Source organism: Procambarus clarkii, chromosome 57 (assembly GCF_040958095.1).
Source record: "Procambarus clarkii isolate CNS0578487 chromosome 57, FALCON_Pclarkii_2.0, whole genome shotgun sequence".
NCBI classification, from domain to species: domain Eukaryota; kingdom Metazoa; phylum Arthropoda; class Malacostraca; order Decapoda; family Cambaridae; genus Procambarus; species Procambarus clarkii.
Window position 1 is genome coordinate 31533606 of NC_091206.1, and position 24681 is coordinate 31558286.

The following is a 24681-nucleotide window of genomic DNA, read 5'->3' on the forward strand; positions in this document are numbered from 1 at the left end:
TTGGGGAATTAACTTAGTCATCCTACGCTGGACACGTTCAAGTGAATTTATATCCATTCTATAATATGGCGACCAAAACTGAACTGCATAATCTAAATGGGGCCTAACTAGAGCAAGATATAGCTTGAGAACCACACCAGGTGTCTTGTTACTAACGCTGCGATTAATAAATCCAAGTGTCCGATTTGCCTTATTACGAACATTTATGCATTGATCCTTTTGTTTTAAATTCTTACTAATCATAACTCCCAGATCCCTTTCGCAATCCGACTTCGCAATCACAACACCATCCAGCTCGTATCTTGTAACTCTATCATCATTACCTAACCTCAGAACTTTACATTTATCAGCATTAAACTGCATCTGCCAATCCTTTGACCATTTCAAAACCCTATCTAGATCAACTTGAAGTGATAGTGAGTCCTCCTCCGAATTAATTTCCCTACCGATTTTCGTATCATCGGCAAATTTGCAAATGTTGCTACTCAAACCTGAATCTAAATCATTTATATATATTATAAACAACAGAGGTCCCAGGACAGAGCCTTGAGGCACTCCACTTACAACATTTTCCCACTCTGACTTGATTCCATTTATACTAACTCTCTGTTTCCTTTGGTATAGCCATGCCCTAATCCAGCTTAATATAGCACCCCCAATACCATGAGACTCTATTTTTTTAATCAGTCTTTCATGTGGCACTGTATCAAAAGCTTTGCTAAAGTCAAGGTATACAACATCGCAATCCTTACCACTATCAACTGCCTCAACAATGCTAGAATAAAAAGATAACAAATTTGTTAAACATGAACGGCCATTTATAAAACCATGTTGCGACTCAATTATTAATTTATGTTTTTCAAGATGAAGACGAATTTTATTTGCTATTATAGATTCGAGTAACTTTCCCACAATAGACGTTAGGCTAATTGGTCGATAGTTAGACGCAAGTGATCTATCTCCTTTCTTAAAAACTGGTATCACATTAGCAACTTTCCAAAACTCTGGCACTCTGCCTGACTCTATTGATTTATTAAATATGGTTGACAGTGGGTCACAAAGCTCCTCTTTGCATTCTTGAAGCACCCTAGCAAACACTTCATCCGGCCCTGGGGATTTGTTTGGTTTGAGTTTTACTATTTGTTTAAGAACATCCTCCCTGGTAACTGCTAAACTCGTCAACCTGTCCTCGTCCCCACCCACATAGACTTGTTCGGCTGAAGGCATATTGTTAAGTTCCTCTTTAGTAAATACAGATACAAAATATTTATTAAAAATACTACTCATCTCTTCATCACTATCTGTTATTTGACCTGTCTCAGTTTTTAATGGACCTATCCTTTCCCTAGTCTTAGTACGATATAACTGAAAAAACCCTTTAGGATTTGTCTTTGCTTGCCCTGCTATGCGAACTTCATAGTTTCTTTTTGCTTTCCTTATCTCTTTTTTAACATTTCTAACCAGTTGTACGAATTCCTGTTCTAAAGTGACCTCCCCATTTTTAATCCTTTTGTACCAAGCTCTCTTTTTACCTATAAGGTTCTTCAAATTCTTTGTTATCCACTTTGGGTCATTAGTATACGATCTATTCAATTTGTATGGTATACTACGTTCCTGTGCTTTGTTTAGAATATTCTTAAATAAGTTATATATTGAATCCACATCGAAATCCCCATTTAAGTCACCTATCGCTGGGTTCATGTCTCGCTCCAAGACCGGCCCACACCCCATACCCAAGCCTTTCCAATCAATTTGACCCAAAAAATTTCTTAGGCTATTAAAATCAGCTTTTTGAAAATCTGGCACTTTAACAGAATTTTCTCCTACTGGTCTATTCCATTCTATGCTAAATCTGATTTCTTTGTGATCACTGCTCCCTAGCTCACTCCCTATTTCGATGTCATTAATTTGCGTTTCCCTGTTAGTTAACACTAAATCTAAAATATTATTTTCCCGTGTTGGTTCCTTAATGTGTTGCGTAAGAAAGCAATCGTCAATTAATTCTAGAAAATCTTCTGCTTCACTATTCCCTGTTTTGTTCAACCAGTTTATTCCGCTAAAATTAAAGTCACCCATGACATAAATACTGTTAGATCTAGATGCTCTAGATATTTCATCCCATAGATGCTTTGCTTCCATTCTGTCTAAATTTGGTGGCCTATATATTACTCCTATTATAATATTATTAGCTTTTTCGTTTAATTCAATCCAAATAGTTTCTGTGTGTGGCTCTGTTTTGATTCCCTCTTTGAGACTACATTTCAAATTGTCCCTAACATATATGGCTACTCCACCTCCTCGTCTAATATATCTATCTGTGTGAAATAGTTTAAATCCATATATTTGATATTCAGCTAATAGTTCTCTATTTTCTACATTCATCCACGTTTCGGTAAGTGCAATAATATCTATTTTTTCTGTGCAGACAAGAGCATTTAATTCGTTAATTTTATTTCTTAGACTTCTACTGTTAGTGTAATATACCCTAAGTGAATTGTTATTTTGCGGACCTTCTCTTTCCCTGATCGTTTTGCCAATTCCTTTCTCCCACAAACACATACTTTTATTACCTCCTTCCTCCAAATCAATTCCCATACCTCTATCTACTAACAGTTTAAACCCAAACAAACACCTCTAACCACTTCTTCTAGCGAGTTCGCAACAGCAACAACCCCAGCTCTCGATAGATGCACCCCATCACGAGCATACATTTCATTTCTTCCATAGAAGTGTTCCCAGTTGTCTATGAAAGATATTGCATTTGATTTGCAATATCTTTCCAGCCGGCAATTGACACCAAGTGCCCTCGATATCCATTCATTTCCCACTCCCTTTCTTGGAAGAATGCCACATATGATCGGGATTCCTCCCTTGCTCCTAACTAACTCTATGGCTGTTTTATACCTCTGAATCAGTTCCTCACTCCTGACTCGACCAACATCTGTCCTCAGGGCTCCCACTAGAGTCACCAGGTCCTTAACTACAACTTCCATATTGCTATGATAATATAACAACACTTATGTTCTTATGTTCTTAAAACCCTATCTAGATCAACTTGAAGTGATAGTGAGTCCTCCTCCGAATTAATTTCCCTACCGATTTTCGTATCATCGGCAAATTTGCAAATGTTGCTACTCAAACCTGAATCTAAATCATTTATATATATTATAAACAACAGAGGTCCCAGGACAGAGCCTTGAGGCACTCCACTTACAACATTTTCCCACTCTGACTTGATTCCATTTATACTAACTCTCTGTTTCCTTTGGTATAGCCATGCCCTAATCCAGCTTAATATAGCACCCCCAATACCATGAGACTCTATTTTTTTAATCAGTCTTTCATGTGGCACTGTATCAAAAGCTTTGCTAAAGTCAAGGTATACAACATCGCAATCCTTACCACTATCAACTGCCTCAACAATGCTAGAATAAAAAGATAACAAATTTGTTAAACATGAACGGCCATTTATAAAACCATGTTGCGACTCAATTATTAATTTATGTTTTTCAAGATGAAGACGAATTTTATTTGCTATTATAGATTCGAGTAACTTTCCCACAATAGACGTTAGGCTAATTGGTCGATAGTTAGACGCAAGTGATCTATCTCCTTTCTTAAAAACTGGTATCACATTAGCAACTTTCCAAAACTCTGGCACTCTGCCTGACTCTATTGATTTATTAAATATGGTTGACAGTGGGTCACAAAGCTCCTCTTTGCATTCTTTAAGCACCCTAGCAAACACTTCATCCGGCCCTGGGGATTTGTTTGGTTTGAGTTTTACTATTTGTTTAAGAACATCCTCCCTGGTAACTGCTAAACTCGTCAACCTGTCCTCGTCCCCACCCACATAGACTTGTTCGGCTGAAGGCATATTGTTAAGTTCCTCTTTAGTAAATACAGATACAAAATATTTATTAAAAATACTACTCATCTCTTCATCACTATCTGTTATTTGACCTGTCTCAGTTTTGACCTGCCTCAAACACATACTTTTTGAGGCAGTTGATAGTGGTAAGGATTGTGATGTTGTGTACCTTGATTTTAGCAAAGCTTTTGATACAGTGCCACATGAAAGACTAATTAAAAAAATAGAGGCTCATGGTATTGGGGGTGCTATATTAACTTGGATTAGGGCATGGCTATTCCAAAGGAAACAGAGAGTTAGTATAAATGGGGTTAAGTCAGGGTGGGATAATGTTGTTAGTGGAGTACCTCAGGGCTCTGTCCTGGGACCTCTGTTGTTTATAATATATATAAATGATTTAGATTCAGGTTTGAGTAGCAACATTTGCAAATTTGCCGATGATACGAAAATCGGTAGGGAAATTAATTCGGAGGAGGACTCACTATCACTTCGAGTTGATCTAGATAGGGTTTTGAAATGGTCAAATGATTGACAAATGCAGTTTAATGCTGATAAATGTAAAGTTCTGAGGCTAGGAAATGATGATAGAGTTACAAGATACGAGCTAGATGGTGTTGAGATTGCGAAGTCGGATTGCGAAAAGGATCTGGGAGTTATGATTAGTAAGAATTTAAAACAAAAGGATCAATGCATGAATGTTCGTAATAAGGTGAATAAGACACTGGGATTTATTAATCGAAGCGTTAGTAACAAGACACCTGGTGTGGTTCTTAAGCTATATCTTGCTCTGGTTAGGCCCCATTTAGATTATGCAGTTCAGTTTTGGTCGCCGTATTATAGAATGGATATAAATTCACTTGAACGTGTCCAGCGTAGGATGACTAAGTTAATTCCCCAAATTAGAAATCTTTCATATGAAGAAAGATTAACAAAGCTTAAGTTGCATTCACTGGAAAGGCGAAGAGTTAGGGGTGACATGATAGAGGTTTACAAGTGGATGAATGGACATAACAGGGGGGATAATAATAGGGTATTAAAAATATCAACACAAGACAGAACACGAAACAATGGGTATAAATTGGATAAGTTTAGATTTAGGAAAGACTTGGGTAAATACTGGTTCAGTAACAGGGTTGTTGATTTGTGGAACCAATTGCCGCGTAACGTGTTGGAGGTGGTGTCCCTCGATTGTTTCAAGCGCGGGTTGGACAAGTATATGAGTGGGATTGGGTGGTTATAGAATAGGAGCTGCCTCGTATGGGCCAATAGGCCTTCTGCAGTTACCTTTGTTCTTATGTTCTTATGTTCAAGCTCTCTTTTTACCTATAAGGTTCTTCAAATTCTTTGTTACCCACTTTGGGTCATTGGTATTCGATCTATTCAATTTGTATGGTATACTACGTTCCTGTGCTTTGTTTAGAATATTCTTAAATAAGTTATATATTGAATCCACATCGAAATCCCCATTTACGTCACCTATCGCTGGGTTCATGTCTCGCTCCAAGACCGGCCCACACCCCATACCCAAGACTTTCAAATCAATTTGACCCAAAAAATTCTAAGGCTATTAAAATCTGCTTTTCGAAAATCTGGCACTTTAACAGAATTTTCTCCTACAGGTCTATTCCATTCTATGCTAAATCTGATTTCTTTGTGATCACTGATCCCTAGCTCACTCCCTATTTCCATGTCATTAATTTGTGTTTCCCTGTTAGCACTAAATCTAAAATATTATTTTCCCGTGTTGGTTCCTTAATGTGTTGCGTAAGAAAGCAATCGTCAATTAATTCTAGAAAATCTTCTGCTTCACTATTCCCTGTTTTGTTCAACCAGTTTATTCCACTAAAATTAAAGTCACCCATGACGTAAATACTGTTAGATCTAGATGCCCTAGATATTTCATCCGATAGATGCTTTGCTTCCATTCTGTCTAAGTTTGGTGGCCTATATATATATAACTCCTATTATAATATTATTTGCTTTTTCGTATAATTCTATCCAAATAGTTTATGTGTGTGGCTCAGTTTTGATTCCCTCTTTGAGACTACATTTCAAATTGTCCCTAACATATATGGCTACTCCTCCTCCTCGTCTAATATATCTATCTGTGTGAAATAATTTAAATCCATTTATTTGATATTCAGCTAATAGTTCTCTATTTTCTACATACATCCACGTTTCGGTAAGTGCAATAATATCTATTTTTTCTGTACAGACAAGAGCATTTAATTCGTTAATTTTATTTCTTAGACTTCTACTGTTAGTGTAATATACCCTAAATGAATTGTTATTTTGAGGCCCTTCTCTTTCCCTGATCATTTTGCCAATTCCTTTCTCCCACAAACACGTACTTTTATTATCTCCTTCCTCCAAATCAATTCCCATACCTCTATCAGCTAACAGTTTAAACCCAAACAAACACCTCTAACCACTTCTTCCAACGAGTTCGCAACAGCAACAACCCCAGCTCTCGATAGATGCACCCCATCACGAGCATACATTCCATTTCTTCCATAGAAGTGTTCATAAGAACATAAGAACAAAGGTAACTGCAGAAGGCCTATTGGCCCATACGAGGCAGCTCCTATTCTATAACCACCCAATCCCACTCATATACTTGTCCAACCCGTGCTTGAAACAATCGAGGGACCCCACCTCCACAATGTTACGCGGCAATTGGTTCCACAAATCAACAACCCTGTTACTGAACCAGTATTTACCCAAGTCTTTCCTAAATCTAAACTTATCCAATTTATATCCATTGTTTCGTGTTCTGTCCTGTGTTGATACTTTTAATACCCTATTAATATCCCAGTTGTCTATGAAAGATATTGCATTTGATTTGCAATATCTTTCCAGCCGGCAATTGACACCAAGTGCCCTTGACATCCATTCATTTCCCACTCCCTTTCTTGGAAGAATGCCACATATGATCGGGATTCCTCCCTTGCTCCTAACTAATTCAATGGCTGTCCTAAATCTCTGTATTAGTTCCTCACTCCTAACTCGCCCAACATCATTACCCCCTGCACTAATACAAATAATGGGTTTTTTCCCATTTCCCATCATAATATCATTCATGTCGGTCAGGTGAAGTCACAGTGAGAGGTTGTGTTAACCGGAGCTCCTGAGTGTTGTTATATTATCATAGCAATATGGAAGTTGTAGTGAAGGACCTGGTGACTCTAGTGGGAGCCCTGAGGACAGAGTTGGACTCTCTGCGGGAGGAGGTGCGTCAGCTTAAAAAACAACGAGAAGTAACGAAGGAGGAGACCAGCAGTAAAGGGACCTCGTCTTGGAGAGTTGCGAAAGACAGGGGCCTTAAGAAGACTTTGATAAAGCCGCCTTCAAACGCCATAGCAACTTCAAATTCATTTGACGTTTTGGAGGACGAGTGCTGTGGAGAGACTGTGGATCGCGCAAAAGGGAAAGCAACGAAGAGAAAGGAAGCGCAGGCCCCTCAGAAAGTAAAGGAAGTACCTAAGCAAACATTAGTTGTGGGAGATTCCCAGATAAGGTATTTGGATAGAACGTTTTGTGCTAGAGATAGGGGGAACAGGTTGAGGGTTTGCTATCCCGGAGCTGGCATTGGTGATATTATAAACAACATGAATGATATTATGGCTGGTAATGGGAACAATCCCATTATTTGCATTAGCGTGGGAGGAAATGATGTTGGTCGAGTCAGGAGTGAGGAACTGATTCAGAGGTATAAAACAGCCATAGAGTTAGTTAGGAGCAAGGGAGGAATCCCGATCATATGTGGCATTCTTCCAAGAAAGGGAGTGGGAAATGAATGGATATCGAGGGCACTTGGTGTCAATTGCCGGCTGGAAAGATATTGCAAATCAAATGCAATATCTTTCATAGACAACTGGGAACACTTCTATGGAAGAAATGAAATGTATGCTCGTGATGGGGTGCATCTATCGAGAGCTGGGGTTGTTGCTGTTGCGAACTCGCTAGAAGAAGTGGTTAGAGGTGTTTGTTTGGGTTTAAACTGTTAGTAGATAGAGGTATGGGAATTGATTTGGAGGAAGGAGGTAATAAAAGTATGTGTTTGTGGGAGAAAGGAATTGGCAAAACGATCAGGGAAAGAGAAGGTCCGCAAAATAACAATTCACTTAGGGTATATTACACTAACAGTAGAAGTCTAAGAAATAAAATTAACGAATTAAATGCTCTTGTCTGCACAGAAAAAATAGATATTATTGCACTTACCGAAACGTGGATGAATGTAGAAAATAGAGAACTATTAGCTGAATATCAAATATATGGATTTAAACTATTTCACACAGATAGATATATTAGACGAGGAGGTGGAGTAGCCATATATGTTAGGGACAATTTGAAATGTAGTCTCAAAGAGGGAATCAAAACAGAGCCACACACAGAAACTATTTGGATTGAATTAAACGAAAAAGCTAATAATATTATAATAGGAGTAATATATAGGCCACCAAATTTAGACAGAATGGAAGCAAAGCATCTATGGGATGAAATATCTAGAGCATCTAGATCTAACAGTATTTATGTCATGGGTGACTTTAATTTTAGCGGAATAAACTGGTTGAACAAAACAGGGAATAGTGAAGCAGAAGATTTTCTAGAATTAATTGACGATTGCTTTCTTACGCAACACATTAAGGAACCAACACGGGAAAGTAATATTTTAGATTTAGTGTTAACTAACAGGGAAACGCAAATTAATGACATCGAAATAGGGAGTGAGCTAGGGAGCAGTGATCACAAAGAAATCAGATTTAGCATAGAATGGAATAGACCAGTAGGAGAAAATTCTGTTAAAGTGCCAGATTTTCGAAAAGCTGATTTTAATAGCCTAAGAATTTTTTTGGGTCAAATTGATTGGAAAGGCTTGGGTATGGGGTGTGGGCCGGTCTTGGAGCGAGACATGAACCCAGCGATAGGTGACTTAAATGGGGATTTCGATGTGGATTCAATATATAACTTATTTAAGAATATTCTAAACAAAGCACAGGAACGTAGTATACCATACAAATTGAATAGATCGTATACTAATGACCCAAAGTGGATAACAAAGAATTTGAAGAACCTTATAGGTAAAAAGAGAGCTTGGTACAAAAGGATTAAAAATGGGGAGGTCACTTTAGAACAGGAATTCGTACAACTGGTTAGAAATGTTAAAAAAGAGATAAGGAAAGCAAAAAGAAACTATGAAGTTCGCATAGCAGGGCAAGCAAAGACAAATCCTAAAGGGTTTTTTCAGTTATATCGTACTAAGACTAGGGAAAGGATAGGTCCATTAAAAACTGAGACAGGTCAAATAACAGATAGTGATGAAGAGATGAGTAGTATTTTTAATAAATATTTTGTATCTGTATTTACTAAAGAGGAACTTAACAATATACCTTCAGCCGAACAAGTCTATGTGGGTGGGGACGAGGACAGGTTGACGAGTTTAGCAGTTACCAGGGAGGATGTTCTTAAACAAATAGTAAAACTCAAACCAAACAAATCCCCAGGGCCGGATGAAGTGTTTGCTAGGGTGCTTAAAGAATGCAAAGAGGAGCTTTGTGACCCACTGTCAACCATATTTAATAAATCAATAGAGTCAGGCAGAGTGCCAGAGTTTTGGAAAGTTGCTAATGTGATACCAGTTTTTAAGAAAGGAGATAGATCACTTGCGTCTAACTATCGACCAATTAGCCTAACGTCTATTGTGGGAAAGTTACTCGAATCTATAATAGCAAATAAAATTCGTCTTCATCTTGAAAAACATAAATTAATAATTGAGTCGCAACATGGTTTTATAAATGGCCGTTCATGTTTAACAAATTTGTTATCTTTTTATTCTAGCATTGTTGAGGCAGTTGATAGTGGTAAGGATTGCGATGTTGTATACCTTGACTTTAGCAAAGCTTTTGATACATTGCCACATGAAAGACTGATTAAAAAAAAAAAAAAAAAAAAAAAAAAAAAAAAAAAAAATAGAGTCTCATGGTATTGGGGGTGCTATATTAAGCTGGATTAGGGCATGGCTATACCAAAGGAAACAGAGAGTTAGTATAAATGGAATCAAGTCAGAGTGGGAAAATGTTGTAAGTGGAGTGCCTCAAGGCTCTGTCCTGGGCCCTCTGTTGTTTATAATATATATAAATGATTTAGATTCAGGTTTGAGTAGCAACATTTGCAAATTTGCCGATGATACGAAAATCGGTAGGGAAATTAATTCGGAGGAGGACTCACTATCACTTCAAGTTGATCTAGATAGGGTTTTGAAATGGTCAAAGGATTGGCAGATGCAGTTTAATGCTGATAAATGTAAAGTTCTGAGGTTAGGTAATGATGATAGAGTTACAAGATACGAGCTAGATGGTGTTGTGATTGCGAAGTCGGATTGCGAAAGGGATCTGGGAGTTATGATTAGTAAGAATTTAAAACAAAAGGATCAATGCATAAATGTTCGTAATAAGGCAAATCGGACACTTGGATTTATTAATCGCAGCGTTAGTAACAAGACACCTGGTGTGGTTCTCAAGCTATATCTTGCTCTAGTTAGGCCCCATTTAGATTATGCAGTTCAGTTTTGGTCGCCATATTATAGAATGGATATAAATTCACTTGAACGTGTCCAGCGTAGGATGACTAAGTTAATTCCCCAAATTAGAAATCTTTCATATGAAGAAAGATTAACAAAGCTTAAGTTGCATTCACTGGAAAGGCGAAGAGTTAGGGGCGACATGATAGAGGTTTACAAGTGGGTGAATGGACATAACAAGGGGGATATTAATAGGGTATTAAAAGTATCAACACAGGACAGAACACGAAACAATGGGTATAAATTGGATAAGTTTAGATTTAGGAAAGACTTGGGTAAATACTGGTTCAGTAACAGGGTTGTAGATTTGTGGAACCAATTGCCGCGTAACGTGGTGGAGGTGGGGTCCCTCGATTGTTTCAAGCGCGGGTTGGACAAGTATATGAGTGGGATTGGGTGGTTATAGAATAGGAGCTGCCTCGTATGGGCCAATAGGCCTTCTGCAGTTACCTTTGTTCTTATGTTCTTATGTTTTCAACAATATCACCAATTCCAGCTCCCAGATAGCAAACCCTTAATCTGTTCCCCCTATCTCTGGCACAAAACGTTCTGTCTAAATACCTCACCTGGGAATCTCCCACAACCAAAATTCGCTTCGGATGTTGTGTACCTTGACTTTAGCAAAGCTTTTGATACAGTGCCACATGAAAGACTCATTAAAAAATAGAGACTCATGGTATTGGGTGTGGTATATTAAGTTGGATTAGGGCATGGCTATTCCAAAGGAAACAGAGAGTTAGTACAAATGGGGTTAAGTCAGAGAGGGATAATGTTGTTAGTGGAGTACCTCAGGGCTCTGTCCTGGGACTTCTGTTGTTTATAATATATATAAATGATTTAGATTCAGGTTTGAGTAGCAACATCTGCAAATTTGCAGATGATACAAAAATCGGTAGGGAAATTAACACGGAAGAAGACTCACTGTCACTTCAAGTTGATCTAAATAGGATTTTTTAAATGGTCAAAAGATTGGCAGATGCAGTTTAATGCTGATAAATGTAAAGTTCTGAGGCTAGGTAATGATGATAGAGTTACAAGATACGAGCTTGATGGTGTTGAGATTGCGAAGTCGGATTGCGAAACGGATCTGGGAGTTATGATTAGTAAGAATTTAAAACAAAAGGTTCAATGCCTGAGTGTTCGTAATAAGGCAAGTAGGACACTGGGATTTATTAATCGAAGCGTTAGTAACAAGACACCTGGTGTTGTTCTTCAGTTATATCTTGCTCTGGTTATGCCCCATTTAGATTATGCATTTCAGGTTTGGTCGCTAAACTATAGAATGGATATAAATTACCTTGAACGTGTCCAGCGTAGGATGACTAAGTTAATTCCCCAAATTAGAAATCTTTCATATGAAGAAAGATTAACAAAGCTTAATTTACATTCACTGGAAAGGCGAAGAGTTAGGGGTGACATGATAGAGGTTTACATGTGGATGAATGGACATAACAAAGGGGATATAAATAGGGTATTAAAAGTATCAACACAAGACAGAACACGAAAAAATGGGTATAAATTGGATAAGTTTAGATTTAGGAAAAACTTGGGTAAATACTGGTTTGGTAACAGAGTTGTTGATTTGTGAAACCAATTACTGCGTAACGTGGTGGAGGTTGGGTCCCTCGATTGTTTCAAGCGTGGGTTAGACATGTATATGAGTGGGATTGGGTGGTTATATATAGGAGCTGCCTCGTATGGGCCAATAAGCCTTCTGCAGTTGCCTTTGTTTTTATGTTCTTATGTTCTTAAATTGTGTTTGTAATTATTGTGTGGTGTTGGATTGTCCCAGTGATATCCTTGGTAGTGATTCATTAATGTAATTAGTAAAATTATTATTGTAATTAGTAAAGTCATTATTTTCTTTGATAGCTGTCGGTTGACAGTGTATTAAGCTGTTAATTGATTGTTTCGTCTAATTGATAAACAATATATTAATGTAATTAAGTGATTGTTAATTGGCGAGGTGACAGTGATAAACGTAATTGTCTTTGATTGGACACTTGTCTGGGTGAAAATGACGTTGATGTAACTGTTGATTTGTTGACCATCTAAATGACCGTAATTAATATAATTGTGGTTAATTAATTAATGATAATTAATTTAAAAATTAAATGTTAATTGTATATGTTTTGGTTGCTGTTCAAGTTACATGTGTTACGTAGGTGATTGAATGTCTTGGTGACATTGATTGTTAAAGCAATTGTTGGTATTGTTGTGTGTCCTAATGACACTGTTATGTATGCATTTATATATGTTGATGTATTGTGGTAGTGAAGTATTTTGATATTTGCCAAGAATGTGCACGAAGTGTTTCAGGTTAGTAAACTGTTGCTGATGACCTGTCCGGTGGGTCGTGGCCTTGATTTCCTTTACACCTGTCAGGTGGTGGGTCAGGAGACCTACTGCAACAGTGGGTCGAAGCCTTATGACTCTATACACCTGTCAGGTGGTGGGTCAGGAGACCTACTGCAACAGTGGGTCGAGGCCTTATGAGTCTATACACCTGTCAGGTGGTGGGTCAGGAGACCTACTGCAACAGTGGGTCGAGGCCTTATGACTCTATACACCTGTCAGGTGGTGGGTCAGGAGACCTACTGCAACAGTGGGTCGAAGCCTTATGACTCTATACACCTGTCAGGTGGTGGGTCAGGAGACCTACTGCAACAGTGGGTCGAAGCCTTATGACTCTATACACCTGTCAGGTGGTGGATCAGGAGACCTACTGCAATTGTGGTATTGACATTTGAAATGACACTCTTGAATTAACGTAATGTGGGTGCCTGTGTATTAGTAGGTAGTTGAATAAAGCTATTTTTGCTATTACACTTGCCTTTGACATCATTCCCCATTCTGCAGTACGGCCCCATTTCACATCACATTCCAATTGTTTCTTAAGTTGGTTCAGGTTCCAGCTCCTAACCCCAAACATCTTTATATAAATATTGGTGTGAGAATCCAAGCTCTACCGGCTTGCATGCAAGTTGTAGAGAGACCGACCCAAGTGAGGATGGCTCTGTATTGGCTTGTGGGGGTGAATACCGTCTTGGTCTTCATCTCTACCTGACATACGGAAACCTTGGCGCAGCGGAAGCAAAATGCTCACGCTGCTCACTTTCTGGATCAGCGATTCCAATTGTGGAATTTGGAAGCCAGATTCCACAACTGGCTTCCCAGCGTGAAGGCCTGTGGGTTTGTAGTGACTCCCGAAGTGAACAACGTACATCTGGCTTTTCCGATGTGGGCAACGCCTGGTTAATGAATGTACGCTCTCACACTGTGTCTGTCTCACTCTTTTTCTGTCTCTCTCTCTGTCTTATAAAAAATACAATTGTCTAATGTGTGGTTGGTTTGCAGCAAAAGCAGCTAAGTGGTGTGAAATACTAAAACAAGAATAGTTACCCTTATTCTGGTATATAACAGTTGCTTGAGAAACTTTTAACGGTGTGGGAGAATTGTCTGTTTGATGCTAGTACGGGCAAATTATTCACATCAGGAATTTTCTGTTAATTTTCGTAACATCAGTGAATAATGGTGCAGATTACTTTTGTATATGAAACGTTTGGCCTCCAACTTTGAACAGACACACAAACAGACATTATCTCCTTTGGTATAATTATAATATATATATATTGCATTTTGTCAAATGATAAGTTTAGTGTGTTGTGTGACAAGAGTGTTGTATAATGTTGGGATGCATAAGTGTGACTCTTACCATCATTATCTGCAGCGTTGATGTCTGCTCCAGCGTCGAGGAGGACCTTCACAGTGTTGTCATGACCACGTGCGGCTGCCCAGTGAAGGGCTGTACTGCCTGTCAACAGATACCACAATTGTTATTATGCATAATCCATCACGATTCAAGTTGTTTCTGTAATATATTGTAATAAGCTGTTCGAGATGTCCATTTTTTTTTACTTTTTTGAAGTGTACAGACTCCAAATATTATGCAAAAGTGTTTTCCACCCTAAATTTAAGAGAGGAAGATCGTGTTAAAATTGTTAACAATAGATCACCATTAAAATGTCCGACATCCCACCTGTACTTATATGAGAACTTATTACTTGCCTCGAGAGCGACAGTGATGCTATTGTCATGCCCGAAACTCTGTGAGTATTATTGGCTTGCAGCATAGTATATACTTGCCCTAATAAGAAATAAAACTTCTTGTTCTCACCTAATTTTATTCACCAAATTGTGCTTGCGAGGGTTGAGCTTTGGCTCTTAGGTCCCGCCTCTCAACCGCCAACCAACTGATGTACAGATTCCTGAGCCTACTGGGTTCTATCATATCTACATATGAAACTGTGTATGAAGTCAGCCTCCACCATTTCACTTCCTACTGCATTCCGTTTAACAGCTTCTCTGACCCTGAAAAAGTTATCTCTAATGTCTGTGTGGATCATTTGGGAACTCAGCTTCCACCTGTCCCCTTGTTCATGTACCACCTGTGTTAAATAATCCATCCTTGTCTACCATGTCAATTCCCCTGAGAATTTTGTATGTGGTGATCATGTCTCCACGAGCTCTTCTGTCTTCTAGCGACATGAGGTGCAGTTCCCGCAGCCTTTCCTCATAATTCATAACTTTTTCTCTTAGTTCCGGGACTAGCCTAGTGGCATACCTCTGAACTTTTCCCAGCTTCGTCTTGTGCTTGACTAGGTACGGGCTCCATGCTGGGGCTGCATACTCCAGGATTAGCCTTACATATGTTGTATACAAGGTTCTGAAGGATTCCATACACAGGTTTCTGAAAGAAGTTCTGATGTTATCCTGCCTCACAAAGGCCACTGATGTTATTCTTTTTATGTGGGCTTCCGGAGACATGTTTGGTGTGATATCAACTCATAGACCTTTCTTTCTGCCCGTTTCGTGAACGACTTCATCTCCCACTCGGTATCCAATGTCTGGCTTCCTATTTCCTCCTCCTAGTTTCATTACCTTACATTTACTTGGGTTGAACTTTAGTAGCCATTTGTTGGACCATTCCTTCAGTTTTTCTAGCTCATCTTGTAGCCTCATACTATCTTCCTCTGTCTTGATTCTCCTCATAGTTTTTGCATCGTCAGCAAACATTGAGAGGAACGAGTCAATTCTTTCTGGGAGATCATTTACGTATTTCAGAATCAGTACAGGTCCAAGGACTGATCCATGTGGAATTCCACTGGTGATTCCTCGCCACTCCCAGACCTCACCCCTCACAGTGACTCGCTGTGTCCTGTTACTTAGGTACTCCTTTATCCAGTGGAGTACTTTCCCTTTCACTCCGGCCTGCATCTCCAGTTTTGTACTAGTCTCTTTTGTGGTACTGTGACAGAGGCTTTCTGACAGTCAAGAAATATGCATTCTGCCCAGCCCTCTCTCTAGTACCAAATTTTTGTTGCCTGGTCATAGAACTCAATTAAACCTGTTAGGCATGATTTGGCATCTCTGAATCCTTGTTGACGTTGCATTACAAAGTTCTTTCTCTCAAGATGTTCTACTAGCTTTTAACGTGAAATCTTCTCCGTCATCTTGCATGGAATGCAAGTTAGTGACACTGGCCTGTAGTTCAGTGCCTCTTGCCTATCACCCTTCCTGTATATTGGAACTTCATTGGCCGTCTTCCAAATTTTTGGCAGTTCACCTGTTTCCAGTGATTTGTTGTACACCATGGAGAGTCGGATGCATAGAGCTTCTGATCCTTCCTTTAGAATCCATGATGAAATTCCATCTGGACCAATAGCCTTTGTCACATCCAAATCAGGCAGATGCTTCCTCTCCTCCCCACTGGTAGTCACAAACTTCTCTAGTGGTGTCCTGTTTTGATATTTCCTCTCTTATCTCTAGGACTTCTCCTTACACAGAAGTGAAAACCTCCTGGAATATCGTACTGAGTTCCTCACACACTTCCTTGTTGTTTGTAGTGAATCTTTCTGCCCATATCATCAGTTTCATTACTTGTTCCTTCACTATTGTTTTCCTCCTGATGTGGTTATGCAGCAGTTTGGGTTGAGTCTTTGCCTGGCTCGCTATGTCATTTTCATATTGCCTCTCTACCTCTTTTCTCACCCAGATGTATTCATTCCCGGCATTCTGGTATCTTTCTCAGCTCTCTAGTGTTCTGTTGTTTCCATAGTTTCTCCACAAGCCTTTACTTAGTGGATTTGCTAGCTTACATCCTTGATTAAACCATGGGTTTCTCATTTGCATTTCATTTCCGCTTGTATTGGGACAAACTTGTCTGCTGCCTCCTTGCACTTCTGTGTGATGTAGTCCATCATGTCTTGAGCCGTCTTTCCTCTAATATTCAAGATAACAGTATGGCCAGATACTCAAACAACAGTACACTGTGTGTGAGGGGATGGTTCACCAGCTCACTTACAATGGTGCTCTTATGCCTGTGGAGGCCAGTTAACACTTGTTAAGTGCACTTGATAAGTGCGCAGACTTAAGTTTGGTAACCAACAACCGAAACATCTAGTGTTTAGGCTCATGTGAGTGCCCCCGTCATCAGCATTCCAGAAATGTTACCCTGGCCGGGGTAGCACGTCTGTGGACAGAGATATGCCGATAGCATCATTCTATTGTATGGCTTGAAGCGAGACTCAAGTTTGCGCGGAAACAGCTAGGCCGCATGGTGGGTGAGCTGTGGGCCGCCTGCGCCAGCCACTTGACTCGTCGCCATGAAAGAGCCGTGTTGTGAGGGGGGTTGGGGGGTTCGAGTGCGCACCAATTGCACGTAAGATACCACGTGAGGACCGCTCTAGCCATCTCCACCACTATGAGTCAGCCACCCATAGCAGGGTGCCTGATGTATGGGAATGGTGTGTGTGTAAGGCCGGCAGTATTAATGAGTAAGTACCTATATCTGTATTTCTGGTGATTAGTTAGTCTTTAAAGCTTGAATTCGAAGTCGGGTGTTCCGTCGCATTGTCACAAAGCACCTGTAGAGGTGAAGTGAAGTGTGGACGAGGAGATAATCACCCTTGTTGTCATCTTGTCAGTCCAGAGGGACTTACGTCTTGTGTACACAGACGTACAGTGTGTGTGTGTGTGTGTGGGTACACACGGGAACAGAGTATACATAGATTAGCCAAGGACTGAGAGGATGTCCATGTGATATTTATATTCAATTGTGGTAATTCATTCATTTTTGATCGTCTGCGAGACAGAGTGATATTATTCCATGTGTAATCTTGCAGGTGTAACGTCAGTGATTCCTGGCCATTGATTATTGTGGAGTGATATGGAGTGATACCAGAGTGTGGTGCTAATTTCTTGAATTGTTCCCAGGGCCATGACAAGTGATATATATATATATATATATATATATATATATATATATATATATATATATATATATATATATATATATATATATATATATATATATATATATATATATTGGTGTATACTGGCAGCAGGTTTTCTTTCAAACATGTTTCATTGAATATGACCGCATATTCTGTATTTATTATTTATTATTATCAATCTGGTGCCCCTAAGAATCACATGAGACAAGCCCATGACATTACTCTAACAAGAGAAATGTTGAACAAGAATACTTGCATAATAGACAAAACCCAAGATTCAAGAAGATTACAAATTCTTGAGGCAATTCACATAAGAATAGAGCGACCTACCATGAACACCCAAATCACGGAACTATTTACTCTACCCACCATGAGAGTAAGGACAAGACAAGAACATATCGATGCCAACACAGAAGACAATGTCCAACATAACAGGCCAATTACACTGGATTAATCTTTGTGTTTGGATAGGAGATGCCTCGTATGGGCCAATAAGCCTTCTGCAGCCCCTATGTTTATCCCTTATGTATCCCCCCATGTTTTCACCTTCATTGTATTATCACCTGACCTAATGCGGGTATAAAATCAACTAGTATTGTAAGATCTGTTCACTTGAGAATGAACCATGGAGGTTCGAAACGTCGTGCAAATTATACAAATAAGTGTAATACACTCTATAGTAAATCACTTCTTTTCTTCACCTTAAAAGTACGAAAATGAGTTTTGGAGAACTCCTATTCCAATTAAGCCCTGATGCTAAGAAAATAGTTAGAGGGATAGAAGCCCTAAACCAGAAAATAATAAATACAGAATATGCGGTCATATTCAATGAAACATATATATATATATATATATATATATATATATATATATATATATATATATATATATATATATATATATATATATATATATATATATATATATATATATATATATATATATATATATATATATATATATATATATATATATATATATATATATATATATATATATATATATATATATATATATATATATATATATATATATATATATATATATATATATATATATATATATATATATATATATATATATATATATATATATATATATATATATATATATATATATATTGATACATATTGAATATATATGTTATATATATATATATATATATATATATATATATATATATATATATATATATATATATATATATATATATATATATATATATATATATATATATATATATATATATATATATATATATATATATATATATATATATATATATATATATATATATATATATATATATATATATATATATATATATATATATATATATATATATATATATATATATATATATATATATATATATATAGTCAACATGAAATTGACTCGCGAGAAGGCGTCCAACAGGGTGACCCCCCTTGCTCCTCTCCTTTTCTGCTTAGTCATCAAACAAGTCACAGAGGTCCTGTCCAGCGAGCTTAACATCTGGTTCTTGGATGATGGTACCCTAGCTGGTTCCCAAGACTCCCTCCTGGAGGTCATCAGAAAAATCCAGGAGCAAGGTGCAGTTTTAGGCCTCACGCTAAACCCTTCTAAATGTGAAATAATATGTTCCAACCTGGGCATCGTAGAGAGAATAGAGGGTCTTCTGCCAAATATCAATATAACTAAACCTGAAGACAGCACACTCCTAGGAGCTCCCCTGGGGTTGAAAGCCATCGATGAGGTCCTTGATAAGAAAATCGCCGACCTTAAGAGGATGGATGGGAGGATTGAGGATATTGATGCTCATGATGCACTCTACCTCATTACCAGATGTCTGTTTTTCCCCAGGTTAACCTACTTTCTGAGGTGTTCACCATCTTACAGTAGCCAAAAAATAAGTGAGTATGACCGGTTACTGAAATCAATGCTAGAAAAAGCCCTTAACCTCTCTCTCGATGACCTACAGTGGAAACAAGCCTCTCTTCCCGTAAGACTTGGGGGCCTCGGAGTTCGAACAGCAACGCAAATCGCTGTTCCAGCCTTCCTGTCCTCCTTATCAGCATCCGACGACCTTGTGAAGGAAATTCTACCTGCCCACTTACATCAGCTGGCAGGTGTACATGATCCCAATTTTGCACGCTGTGCCACAGAGTGGGCCTCTCGTGCATGCCAATCACCTCAACCACCATCCCAAAAAGCCCACAAGCAATCCAGCTGGGATGGCCCCATTGTAGACCAAGTTGCTGCAGAGTGCCTGGGTGCTGCAACAACACAACACGACATTGCTCGCCTCACAGCAGTAGCAGCACCACATGCAGGGGATTTCCTGTTAGCAACCCCAATGTCGGCCACTGGCACGCATCTCACACCACACGCCCTCCGAATTGCTGTGGCCCTCCGCCTTGCTGCCCCAATCCACACCAGATATAGGTGTATTTGCGGCGAGGTGGTGGCTGACAGGTACGGCCACCATGGCCTACTCTGCCAAAGCACAGGGGGATGGCACTCGAGGCACAGTGAAGTTAACGACATCATCAAGAGGAGCCTCACCACAGCTGGATGCCCAGCTGAAAGAGAGCCCCGTTACCTAACGCCCCGTAACTCTGATGCTCTTATTGGTCGCCCGGATGGTATCACAGTGAACCCCTGGAAGAATGGCAAGCAGTTGGTATGGGACTACACGTGTGTATCAACCCTGGCTAACACCTACATTAATCTCAGTGTTGCACAACCAGGTGGCGCTGCCACCCACAGGGAAGCAGCCAAATCCCGTAAGTATAGAGAACTGGATCACCACTACAATTTTGTCCCCATTGCTTCTGAGACACTCGGCGCCTGGGGTAAAAGTGCTACCAGTTTCTTGAAGGAACTGGGTTCTAGGCTCATTGAAACAACAATGGACCCGAGAGCTGCAAGCTTTCTTTTCCAGTGCCTCAGTGTGGCGATACAGAGGGGAAATGCGCACTGCATCCAGGGTTCCTGCCCGCCATCTGAGGAGCTGGAGGAACTCGACAACCTATGATAACCATCTTTGTAGCCCATATGTAACTCCTTTTTTGTAACAAAGTTCAAATAAAGTAAATATATATGTGTACATACAAAAGAATGGGGGTGGTAGGAAAAGATAATATTAGTGTTCAGTGAGAAACCACAAGGTCTCCTCTGAATACATTTTATTTTCTTCTCCGAGGCTATGGGTCCCCACATTGGCACCAGAGGTGGTACCCTCACAAACTTTTATATATATATATATATATATATATATATATATATATATATATATATATATATATATATATATATATATATATATATATATATATATATAAATATATATATATATATATATATATATATATATATATATATATATATATATATATATATATATATATATATATATATATATATACACTACACTACAGCCGAATTGAAAGCAAAGGTCAACAGACTAGTCGAAACTGTGAACGCCAAGAAATCAGGACTCCACCTGCCAAAGATTATTGGGGAATATAAACCTGGATATGCGTATGGAAATGTCAAGACACACAAGCCTGGAAACCCACTTCGGCCAATCATTAGCCAGATACCCACACCCACGTACAGACTAGCGAAGCGACTCAACGGCCTGCTGACTCCTTATGTCCCTTGCGCCTTCAGCCTGAAGTCGCCAAAGGAATTTGTTGACTTACTGCGGGGCACACGGGCCACAGGAATAAGAGCCTCGTTGGACGTAGAGTCGCTGTTCACTAACGTACCAGTGGACGAGACAATCGGGATGATAGCCGACAGAGTGTATCGTGATCCAGCCTGTACTCCTCTTGACATACCAGAAAATATCCTAAGGAAACTACTCCAAGCTTGTACTAAAGAGGCACCCTTCTTGAGCCCGGATGGGCACATGTATAAGCAAGTAGATGGGGTCGCCATGGGTTCTCCGCTAGGTGTCCTTTTTGCAAACTTCTACATGGGTACCATCGAGCAAAAAGTCTTAGTCGACATGAACATGAAACCGGCCATATACTGCAGGTATGTTGACGACATTTTTACACAGGTACCTGATGTCAGACATCTGCAGGAGTTGAAGGAGGCATTTGAGCGGAGTTCCGTGCTGCGTTTCACTTACGAGATGGAAAAGGATGGGAAGCTGCCCTTTCTAGATGTAACAGTCATGGAAAAGAGCGGAGGTTTCCACACTGCAGTCTACACTAAGGAAACGAACATAAGAATGTGCCTAAATGCCAAAAGCGACTGCCCAGATAGGTACAAGAGGAGTGTTGTTAACGCATATGTCGACCGTGCTCTCAGCCACAGCTCAGAATGGAAGCAAGTTGACGAAGAACTCTGTAGGGTAAGGCAGGTCCTAGTCAACAACGGCTTCTCCAATGGTTTCGTCGAAGACATCATAAGAAGGAAAGTGAAACGCCATGCAACCTCTGAAGAGACAACCAACACAACACCTATACCCCCTATTAGACTATTTTACAGGAACTTCTTTTCCACAGCTCATAAAACGGAGGAAAGGGTCCTGAAAGATATTGTTAATAGAAACGTTATCCCTACAGACAAAAATCAGAGGATACAACTGACGATTTACTATAAAACCAAAAAAACGGCCAGCCTACTCTTGAGAAACTCTCCAGACACAAAACAGAACGCTTTAAAATAGACTAACGTCGTCTATGCCTTCAAATGCCCTCTTGGGGACTGTAAGCTCCAAAAAACCCAGTATATAGGCAAAACAACAACATCTCTTTCTAGGCGTTTAACGATGCATAAGCAACAGGGCTCCATTAAGGAACATATAATCTCTTCCCACAACCAAACCATCGCCAGAGAAATCCTAGTAAACAACACAGAAATCATCGATAGATACAGCGATAGCAGGCGGCTTGACGTTTGCGAGGCATTACACATCAAGAAGTCAACACCAGCAATCAACAGCCAATTAATGCACAACTATATTCTACCCACCTCGAGACTCCACTCCAATATAGAAGCATCAAGAAATATGGACCAATAGGCTTTCTACAATCACTTCTATTCAGTACCCATTGTTTCATGTTCTGGCTTGTGTTGATGAAATTAATACATTATTAAATACCACCTCACCCCATCCACCTCACTCAAATGTAGATATAAACAAAATCGGAGATGTGTAAGTTCTATTCAGTTGTGTATGTGTTAACTAAAGTCTTTGAAAATGTAATAAGTTTTACGAAACACGCTCATGTGTCGCGTCAGACTAGAAATAAAAATGAATTTTGGAGAATTGATTTTTGAATTACCACCAACAGTGAAAAGAAATGTACGAAAGATTGAGAAAATTCGTGGTAGAATTATTAATCTTACTTTTTCGGTCATATTTAATAATATATGTCTACAGGAAAGACTGCTACCAAAATATACTAATATATATATATATATATATATATATATATATATATATATATATATATATATATATATATATATATATATATATATATATATATATAAGGCACAACTCTCCTAAACACGAGAGTGAAGTATACAACTTTAGAACACTTTCCCACCAGGAGACTCGAACCCTAGCCAGCACAGAAGCCTTCCAGCAACTGGCATAACAGGTACGCCTTAACCCGCTCCACCACCTGCTCAGACCCTTAAAAGAGATGTTAATTTTGGAGTATTTAAATACCACAAAGATCACCACCTCCCAAGAGCACTAGAGCAAGTGAGGGGTCATTTATACGTTTATTTCATCAAGTCCCTGTTAATATGGGAGAACACTGTGTCTATGAACTTAAGGCACAACTCTCCTAAACACGAGAGTGAAGTATACAACTTTAGAACACTTTCCCACCAGGAGACTCGAACCCTAGCCAGCACAGAAGCCTTCCAGCAACTGGCATAAGGCGTACCTGTTATGCCAGTTGCTGGAAGGCTTCTGTGCTGGCTAGGGTTCGAGTCTCCTGGTGGGAAAGTGTTCTAAAGTTGTATACTTCACTCTCGTGTTTAGGAGAGTTGTGCCTTAAGTTCATAGACACAGTGTTCTCCCATATTAACAGGGACTTGATGAAATAAACGTATAAATGACCCCTCACTTGCTCTAGTGCTCTTGGGAGGTGGTGATCTTTGTGGTATTTAAATACTCCGAAATTACCATCTCTTTTAAGGGTCTGAGCAGGTGGTGGAGCGGGTTAGGGCGTACCTGTTATGCCAGTTGCTGGAAGGCTTCTGTGCTGGCTAGGGTTCGAGTCTCCTGGTGGGAAAGTGTTCTAAAGTTGTATACTTCACTCTCGTGTTTAGGAGAGTTGTGCCTTAATTTCACAGACACAGTGTTCTCCCATATTAACAGGGACTTGATGAAATAAACGTATAAATGACCCCTCACTTGCTCTAGTGCTCTTGGGAGGTGGTGATCTTTGTGGTATTTAAATACTCCGAAATTACCAACTCTTTTAAGGGTCTGAGCAGGTGGTGGAGTGGGTTAAGGCGTACCTGTTATGCCAGTTGCTGGAAGGCTTCTGTGCTGGCTAGGGTTCGAGTCTCCTGGTGGGAAAGTGTTCTAAAGTTGTGTACTTCACTCTCGTGTTTAGGAGAGTTGTGCCTTAAGTTCATAGACACAGTGTTCTCCCATATTAACAGGGACTTGATGAAATAAACGTATAAATGACCCCTCACTTGCTCTAGTGCTCTTGGGAGGTGGTGATCTTTGTGGTATTTAAATACTCCAAAATTAACATCTCTTTTAAGGGTCTGAGCAGGTGGTGGAGCGGGTTAAGGCGTACCTGTTATGCCAGTTGCTGGAAGGCTTCTGTGCTGGCTAGGGTTCGAGTCTCCTGGTGGGAAAGTGTTCTAAAGTTGTATACTTCACTCTCGTGTTTAGGAGAGTTGTGCCTTAAGTCCATAGACACAGTGTTCTCCCATATTAACAGGGACTTGATGAAATAAACGTA